This window comes from Mastomys coucha, unplaced genomic scaffold, assembly GCF_008632895.1.
Source record: "Mastomys coucha isolate ucsf_1 unplaced genomic scaffold, UCSF_Mcou_1 pScaffold6, whole genome shotgun sequence".
Taxonomy (NCBI): Eukaryota; Metazoa; Chordata; class Mammalia; order Rodentia; family Muridae; genus Mastomys; species Mastomys coucha.
In genome coordinates, this window is record NW_022196912.1 from 53519937 (window position 1) to 53528504 (window position 8568).

The 8568-nt window shown below is 39.2% G+C and overlaps 1 protein-coding gene across 5 annotated transcripts in view; it reads left to right on the top strand.

Annotated features, from left to right (window-relative positions):
* Positions 1 to 689: 689 nt before the first annotated feature.
* The window catches only part of Dgkb (diacylglycerol kinase beta), a 716847-nt gene continuing 708968 nt past the window's right edge, over positions 690 to 8568 (top strand). For 2 of the 5 annotated variants that reach the window (XM_031355722.1, XM_031355727.1), the window contains exon 1: positions 690 to 896. The gene's annotated coding sequence lies outside the window, so the exon portion shown is untranslated. Of the gene's footprint in view, positions 897 to 1007; positions 1446 to 8568 lie in introns of those variants that run through there. The other 3 variants (XM_031355725.1, XM_031355728.1, XM_031355723.1) reach the window with 2 other exon arrangements.

Below are 8568 nucleotides of genomic sequence, written 5' to 3' on the forward strand. Positions count from 1 at the left end.
ACCGTTTTCATATCACTATGTGTGAGGTCAGAGACCGAGTAACCAATGAGAGAGAGTGTGTGAGTACCCACACAGATAACAAGTATGGTTCCCCAGAGTTTATAGTTGGCAAAGTGGTTGAAATCACCAAGAATATCTTGTAGGAAGCCTGAGAGCCATTAAAACACACATGTCAGCGTAACCTTTACTGAAGGAGAGTGAACATGCACCTTAATTGCCAGCAGGTTTGGCACACATTGGATCAAGCAAATGAATGTTATATTTTTATTATCCAATACATTACTTTTATCACATGACTCAAAAAACACCATGATCTGTGTCCCGATTAGTTGCAACTACATACCAGTTTTCTTCTTCATCATCAGTTAATTGCCTTTGTAGTTTATTTTATCCACCATCCAGTCACCTGCTCTAAGTCACCAAGCAGGGATGAGGCAAGACAGAGCATTAAATGGATGAGGTGAGTGGGCAGAGGCGGAGTAGCCAGTTAGAATATAATTTAGTAATAGAAAGAGGGTAGTCCGGTATCAGATTTCTGGTGGAGGAACAAATGTACACTAAATGATAGGAATTGCAGACAATCCAGCTCAAAGTCTCTATAAAGCTACTGATGGCTGCACGGTCTCCCCAACCGTCTGATTGTAACTCAGCCAGCAGTTAAACAGCTGGGAAGCCCTGTCTCCCTGTCTTATTTCCGTGTTCCAAGGGCTATAGTAGCAACAGCAGCCTCAGCAGCCAGGCAGGGCTGTAGCTTGCAGCCAAGCAGACCGCCGCCTCATCACCACACACACACACAAACACACACACACACACACACACACATATTGCACACACTTCCCGAATCAACGTGTTGTCACACAAATCCTGGACCATGACAGATGAGAGAAGAGTAATAGGTAAGGACAACAGGTATTTCCTTTCTGACAAATTCAGTTTCATTCCCAGTGCTTATTGGTTTGCTTAAGGAAAGAAGCCGTTGCGATACCTAGCCTGTGCGGACTACCAGAGGACTGGAGGTGGCCTCGGCAGGGGAGGGTGAAGTGGGAGGAGTGAGATGTGGGGAAGAGAGGATTCCAAAATTGACTTTCAGGCTCCGGAAGCCTACAGCTCTCAGCCTCCGCTGTTTTTGAGTTGCAAATGATCTGGGAGTGGTGGGTTGCAGGCAGCCCGTGCCATCGCCTGGAAGAAGACTTCCATCTTTCAGTCACTAGTTCCAACGGGCCGTGTGTTCTGGAAGGGGGTGGCAGCAGGGAGGAGGATGCTCTGAGCAGAGTTCTTGAAGCTTTGCTCCTGGGGGAAGCCGGGCTGTGTGGGAGCCTTCTGACTGAGCGGAGAGCGTGTGAATTGGAAAGGATCCTGAGAGCTGGCTGGTCCCAGTTCCTCTCCGGAAAAGCTGTCGCTCTCGCTTCAGAGATGCGCCTAGCCTTCGCCTGCATCACGCTGCAGTAAGTTCAACTCAGCACGGTTGGCAGTTTGAGTGGCCTCTGGGTATGTGGTGCGGGGGAAGGGAAGCTGAGAAGAAATGGCGAGGAAAGTTAGGCAAGCAGAGCTTCAGATTTTCCATGCAAATGATAGGATTTTGTGTCTCTCACTTCTGTGCTAGTTATTGGTCGCCTGACTGTTATCTGCAGCAGAGAACCTAATGTTAGCTAAGTAAGTCTAGGGAAAGTGCTCAATTCATTTTGATTCCAGGCAATGAGACTGGCGAGCGAGCGTGACCTCCTGAAAGTTACGGCTGAGATGGATGGTGGCCTGTGGGGGCGGATGGTGAGAAATCAAAGAAGCCGGCTTAGATTTTTAAATGCCCCGATTGTCCTAAATTCCACTCTAGATTCATTTCCTAATTTGTACATAAACAAACAAACAAAACAAGCATGTCGTTTACTTACTTTTATAATATTAAAACTAAAGACGAACTTGAACTACAGCTAGCTGCTTAGTGACAGTCTGGGCGACACGGATGATCTGGCTAAACATTCAGATTCTTCTCCGTGGATGGGGTGGAGAGCCTCCTAGGTTCTTACTGCTAACATCATCTCCAGCTCCTACCCGTTATCATTTGAAATACTTATGATTTGAAAGGGATGGATTTTACATGTAGATGCCATTGTACTTAGCTACTTAACAAGGCTGTGTTCTCTGGCAGAAGAAAATGAAGGCTTAAGAACTTTCCAAAACAACTCCAGCCAGTTTATTCAAAGTGCAGATAACCAACTCTTTTAAAAATAGGTCAGCATGGGCCAGCCTATTGTAAAGCAAATTACCGAATGAACAAGGAGGTTGGCAGAATCCTAAATGTTTTTTCTAAAAGGAAAGTAGAAATAATTAACTTAAAACAGTTGGATTATCTGACCAGTTTTTCTCTCATGAAAAATCTCCCCCACCCAATTTTTTTTTTTTTTAATGAGGGGAAAAATACAACAGAAAAGAGAAATAAAAGGATATCTTAATTAGGGAAGATGTCTCTTCCACTTAATTTAAGGATTGCTGGAGAAATGCCTGTTTCACTATATTTTATTTCAAGAAATATTAGAGTTGCAGCGGAAGACACCTAAAGCAGCCTCCAGGACAGGAGAATCTTCCAAAAGACAACTGCATATACACTATCCTAGGTTTTGTAGGTCAAAGTGTTTTCAAACTTTTGAGGTAAAGTCTGTGGTCAGACATGACTCACACCTGTTCTCCTACCCAGCTCTGAAACAGAAGGACTATCAAAGTTGAGGCCAGTCCAAGTTACACAGGGATTTCTAGATTATGGAGTGTGACACTGTCTAAAAATTAGAACGAGAGGCAATACTAAAATTAGTAATTATTGTGAAATGCAGTGTAATTCTGAAATCTGCAATTATGAGAAGAGGAAATCCATTTATACTGCCAGTTAAGTTTAAAATTGTCTGACTTGTTCCCTAAACCATCCAATCTATTACTTTATTACAAATAAGACAGACAGGACAAGGAGTAACTGAATTGTTTTGACTAGTCAGCTACTCATCTCAGAATTCTCTAAATATAAAGGCTCACTCAGTGTTTGGGCAATTTTTGTTCTTGGAATGGCCAACTATTTAGGGATCCATTCTGTCTATCAGAAACTTCCATGCATAATCTCTAAATGTAACCCTGTGAAACAATGAATAGCTTGTGATCCAGGAAATACATTCGTCATGGTTCTACATGTGCAGGGTATATATTTACATAGCAATGAAGAGAGAAAGGGAGAGAGAGAGAGAGAGAGAGAGAGAGAGAGAGAGCAACCTTACTGTAAGAACACGCTGTGGTGAGTTTCCAAGCAGTTCTGTAACACTCTGATGACAGACACCTTGTACTTGAAATTAGATATTGAGCTAATTGAAGAAAAACCTGACTAAGAATCCCACAGCCATCTACCAAGAGTTCTTCAAGAAAGAAGCTTATTAGAGCCAAGTTACAGCAATGTGTTTACTTCATGCTTCACAATTTTGTCATACTGCAAGGTGACAGTATTTTATCTGGGAAGGTAATAGTTAAAAGTACTTTGTAGAGATATTATTTTAAGTTTTAAACCATTAGCGAAATTTGTTGCAAATGTGTCTGGCCTAGGCAAGAAGCTTGTGACTCACGCTTTGCCTTGTATTCTTTGGAAAGAAAGAAATATCTGTAGTCAGAAATCTCAAAGTTAGTCCCAGTATCTAAATCTACCTACTAGTAATAACTGGGGCTATACACAGGCTAGGGAAGCCATTTGAACATTATCCTTTCCTGGATGGCTTCAGGATCAGAGCTGTATTTGTATATGCATGACAGCTACAGAATCTCCACAGAAGCTATACCTCCAGCCAAGAGCACCTGCCCAGGGGAAGCTTCAGGCAAAGTTGTGAATGATATTCATTCCACTTCCTGGAGGATTTTCTCTTTCCTGAAACTCTGACATGAAGTTTAACCTCAAGGAAGCATTCCGTGGGTAAAGCATGTTGGATGAGTTATCTTATCCAGGGTATAGAAGCTATAGAAGGAAGATATTTTCTATCACTTAAAAGAAAATTCAACCCAGGATTGAATTTTAAAAGAGTATACTGAAAGCAATAGAGTTGACAATGGTAGGCTGCGATAACCTCCCTGGCGTGCCTCCCACTCCTAGTCATTCTGCTACCTGTTCTATTAAGACAGAATTCTGCTGTGATGCAGATGGCTTCAGTGTATCATTTTTGAAGGTACTGGGATTTGTTTTGGATGTACTTGAGAAATCATGCTAGGTAAGAGAGATTGCCTTGCTCTCTTTATACTCAAAATTGAAACCACAAAAACTGGAACCTAACTTGACCCCAAGTCTGAACTTGGCATAGTTACCATTCCAATTTCTGGCTTTACAAACTGTGGAAATGAAACTGGGGTGGATGCCAGGAATCAAAAGATGATGGCGCTAATATGGGAGGAAATGACTTGGTAGTTCCAAGAGGGAACTCCTCCATAGGAGGCTGCTGTATAAATATGGGTACCTGTTTGATCCCCCAAGACATGGAAATACAAGTTCTTTGGGCTGTGTTTGGGGTAGACTTTAAAGTCAAGGACAATGCAGAGCCTCAGATATATCCTATAAACTTTGATTATAAAGATTAATTCATTTTCCCTTTGGGCAATCCTTACTTTTTTTTTTTAAGAAAATAGGTAAAGAATATTGTGCCGAAGGGCCAGGTGACATGCATGCAATACTGCTACTTGTTGCGTAATCATTCCGTAAAACTATGCCAGGAAACTAAAGACTACCTTTACCTAATGAGGACAAAACCAAAATGATTCCCGTGAGTAAACTGTCACAGGTGAAGGAGCCTAACCTGGCTACTGTCACTCATCTGCTTCCCATAGATGAGGAAAACAAGCAAGAGTGCAATGAAAATGTTATAGGCTTAGAGCCAAACGAGACTCCAGCATTGGTCTTTCTCAGCATGCTAAATTTAAACAGCAGACTTTTATTTTTCTTTAAGGATTATCTGAGCCAACAATTTCAAATGAAGGGTTCGCCTTTTAACAGGAAGTTTGCATTGCATTATAAGTTTAAAGCACAGTGTCCTTGACTTGGCTCCTTTTGACTGGCAGCTGCCAATCACGCTAAATGCAAGGAGCAAAAGCTATTAACTCAAAAATCAGAAAATATAGAAATGTGCTCTATAAAAAGCGTTCATTCTCCAGCAGTATTCTCAAGTGTGTGTGTGTATGTGTGTAGTGTGTGTGTGTGTGTGTGTGTGTGTGTGTGTGTGTGTATGATGAAGAGTTGCAAACACCCCTTTGGTCCTGACCGATTCTCATGTCATTTTGTAACATTTCTTGTTGGGAGTGGAAGGAGTGTGTTGAGGATTGACTTTTAAACAATTATTAACATTGGCTCCCTTTCCCATTGGCTGTCAGCCTCTTATAACTTAAATATGATGGCAGTGGCTTTTATACAGTGCGTCCTACATGATGGTGCTTTTACAAGCATCGTACATGTAATCTTGACTATAACCTTAACTTGGTGATCCTACTCATATTCTCCCTTCCTATTCTATAAAAGAGCAAACTGAAGAATATAAATGAAGAAGGGTCAAGTGACTTTGTTCACCATTACAAGTTGGTAGATATAGATGTGAGTCTTGAATCTAGGCAGTCTGGCTCTACAAACATGCTGTTAAGCAAAAAGTTGCAAGCTTACAAATAAGCCCTGGTCTTATTATAACCCTAAGAATATACACTACTCCTCACCTCCATTGTCTCTGCTCCTATTTCCTCCTCTGTCTGAAATTTATTTCTTGACAAAGGAACTCCTTTTGGTTTTCCTGCACAGTGAAGTGTTTCACTTCAAGGTGCATTTTTATGCTTTAAATTTCTACTTTAATATCAGACACACTGGAGATTCTGTCTGGATTCTAACCACTGGCTCTGCAGTCTGTGAGGCTACTCCAATTTGTGCTTTTTCTTGCAGTAAAGGCAGAAATTATCTGGTTTCTTCACTGAGGACAGGAGCTAAAACTACTTGTTTATTTTCAGAATTTTAGTGTATTACAGAACACACTTTTGGAGCTTAGTAAGAACTTGATATCCACTTATCAGAGAGTGAATACCATGTGTGTTCTTTTGTGATTGGGTTACCTCATTCAGGATGATATTCTTCAGATCCACCCATTTCCCTAAGAATATCATAAATTCATTGTTTTTATTGGTTCTGTGAAGGTTCTATGGCACAGTGTAGGGGAATGCCAGGGCCAGGAAGCAGGCAAGGGTGGGTTGGTGAGCAGGGGGAGGGGGAAGGGAACAGGGATTTTTTTTTTTTTTTAATTTCAGAGGGGAATCCTGGAGAGGAGATATCATTTGACATGTAAATAAAGAAAATATCTAATAAAAATAAATAAATAAACAAATACTTTTAAAAGGGAAAAAATAACTTGATATAATCAACTGAATAATAGAGAAACCCATTTCTATAATGGTTAAAACTAATATTCTCAACAAATCAGAAAATTATATTTCAATATGAGGTCTGAGGCAGACAAGTAACTGGGATAAGAAGGATTTATAAAAACACTATAAAATCATTCAAAACACATTTACTTCCCTCTGTAATTTGGGTTGTGAATCTATTATGCTAAATTCTTGGAACTTAAAGTGTGTTTCATATTCTTGGGGAGATAATTCTCTGCATTAATAAAATATCTTGGTCATTGGGACTTGCATCAAAGCACAAAATTCATTTCTTATGCATAATTTGTACAAATAGCATGAAGGTTAGCTTGCACGACATTCTCTGTATGGCTGTTTTTGACTTTGCATGTTATTTGAGTTAGATGTGGAAATTATCTATGTTTCTGGTCTCCACTTAGAAAGCTCTTAATTTCAGAGTATTTTATATTTCTTATTATGTATTCATAATATAGGAGATAGATCTAATATGATAAATTAATATCTTACTTCCAAATCACAAATTAAAATTATTTATTGATATCTAATTTCTGGGGTTGAAATATTAATTTATCTTTAGACAGAAAATAAAACCAAATGTTGGAATAATGACATATCAAAGGCGCTCTCTCCTTTGGTAGTAGCATGAAATTGAAAACAATTCATTTATTTGGAGACAGGTTGTCAAATAACTCAAATTGGTTTCCAACTCATTATGTGGCTGAAGATGACATGAAATGCCTGCTATTCCTTACTTCACTTTCTAATGCTGACATTGTATTGTGTGATACCACATCTGGTATCTGTGGTGCTCAAAATCAACCTCAGGACTTCTTGCAAAGTAAGCAAGCACTCTATTGTCTAAGCTACATCCCTAGCCTGAAACAAAACTTCAACATTGTTTTATGTCTTAGACTTAATAGAGAAAAACTTCTTAGACAGTTTTAATCTAACCGTAACTAACCCATGAACCTACTGTTCGTGTCTATCAGCAGAACTTTGCATTCAACATTACCACCAGAGAATAAACCATAGTTAATAAAGGGAAAATCAATCTTCAATCTGTCTTCTAAAGAAGTGCGTTCAGTTCTTGTGGTAATTTACATTCTATTTTTCTTTTACATATTTAAATCCCATGACTATGTACATTGGGCCTAGCACATGGGTTTTCAAGTGAGAGACTTATTTCATAGTCCCTTCTGAGGTCAAATCATTGTATCCTATTCTTCTCTCTAATCCCCATAAATCAGTTATCACATAAGAATTTTAATCAGTAGGAGGACAGGTCAGAAGAGAAGTGTGTTAGCTCTTTAAAATGTCTTTAGAGTTTCATTAAATGAGTAATCACAGTATGATGTTCCCCTAGCAAAGCCGCTGCTCCTTGCTTTATAATTTATTTTCTTTGCCTTTAGACAATTCCACATTTTGATTGTTCATGATGAGATAGAAATATAGATAACAGTTTGGAAAAAAAATCAACCTCACATAAAACTGCTCAATATGCAAAGACGCTAATTTGAATTTCTTTTCATTTATTTCTTACATATTGTAAAATAGAGTTTAACGTTTCTGACTCCGTTCAAAAGGCCTGCCTGGACTCAATTCTTAATGCTAGATTAAGCATCAGTCTAATATTGAAATGTGGCTCAGATTTCGTTTAAATTAGGCATGGTAAAAATAAAACCCACTACATATAAACATGTGCTTTAATCGTACATGCTGAGGCTTTTGGAAAGAGCATTCGTAATAAATACTCAAAAAATATGAGGCAGTGGAGAGTGCCCAAGAGGAAAGGTGCTTGTCACATGAGCTCAAAGTATTTCACTTCGATCTTTAGTACCCACATGAAACTCAGCATGGTGTTTTGCCTCTGTACTCCAGTGCTGTGGGTGGCAGGAGACAGGAGGATTCCAGAAACTCACTGGTCAGCCAGTCTAGCTGAATCATTTAACTATAGATTCAGAGAAAAAGTGAAACAAACAAACAAAAAACAATAGCAAGCTGTATAGGAAGACACTGGAAGTCAATTTCTAGCCTCTATACACACACAAATGTGCACAATCCATGCACATGTACAAGCATATACACCCCACACTTATTTTTTTTTATTTAGATATTTTCTTTATTTACATGTAAATTTCTCCATTCCCAGTTTCCCCTCCA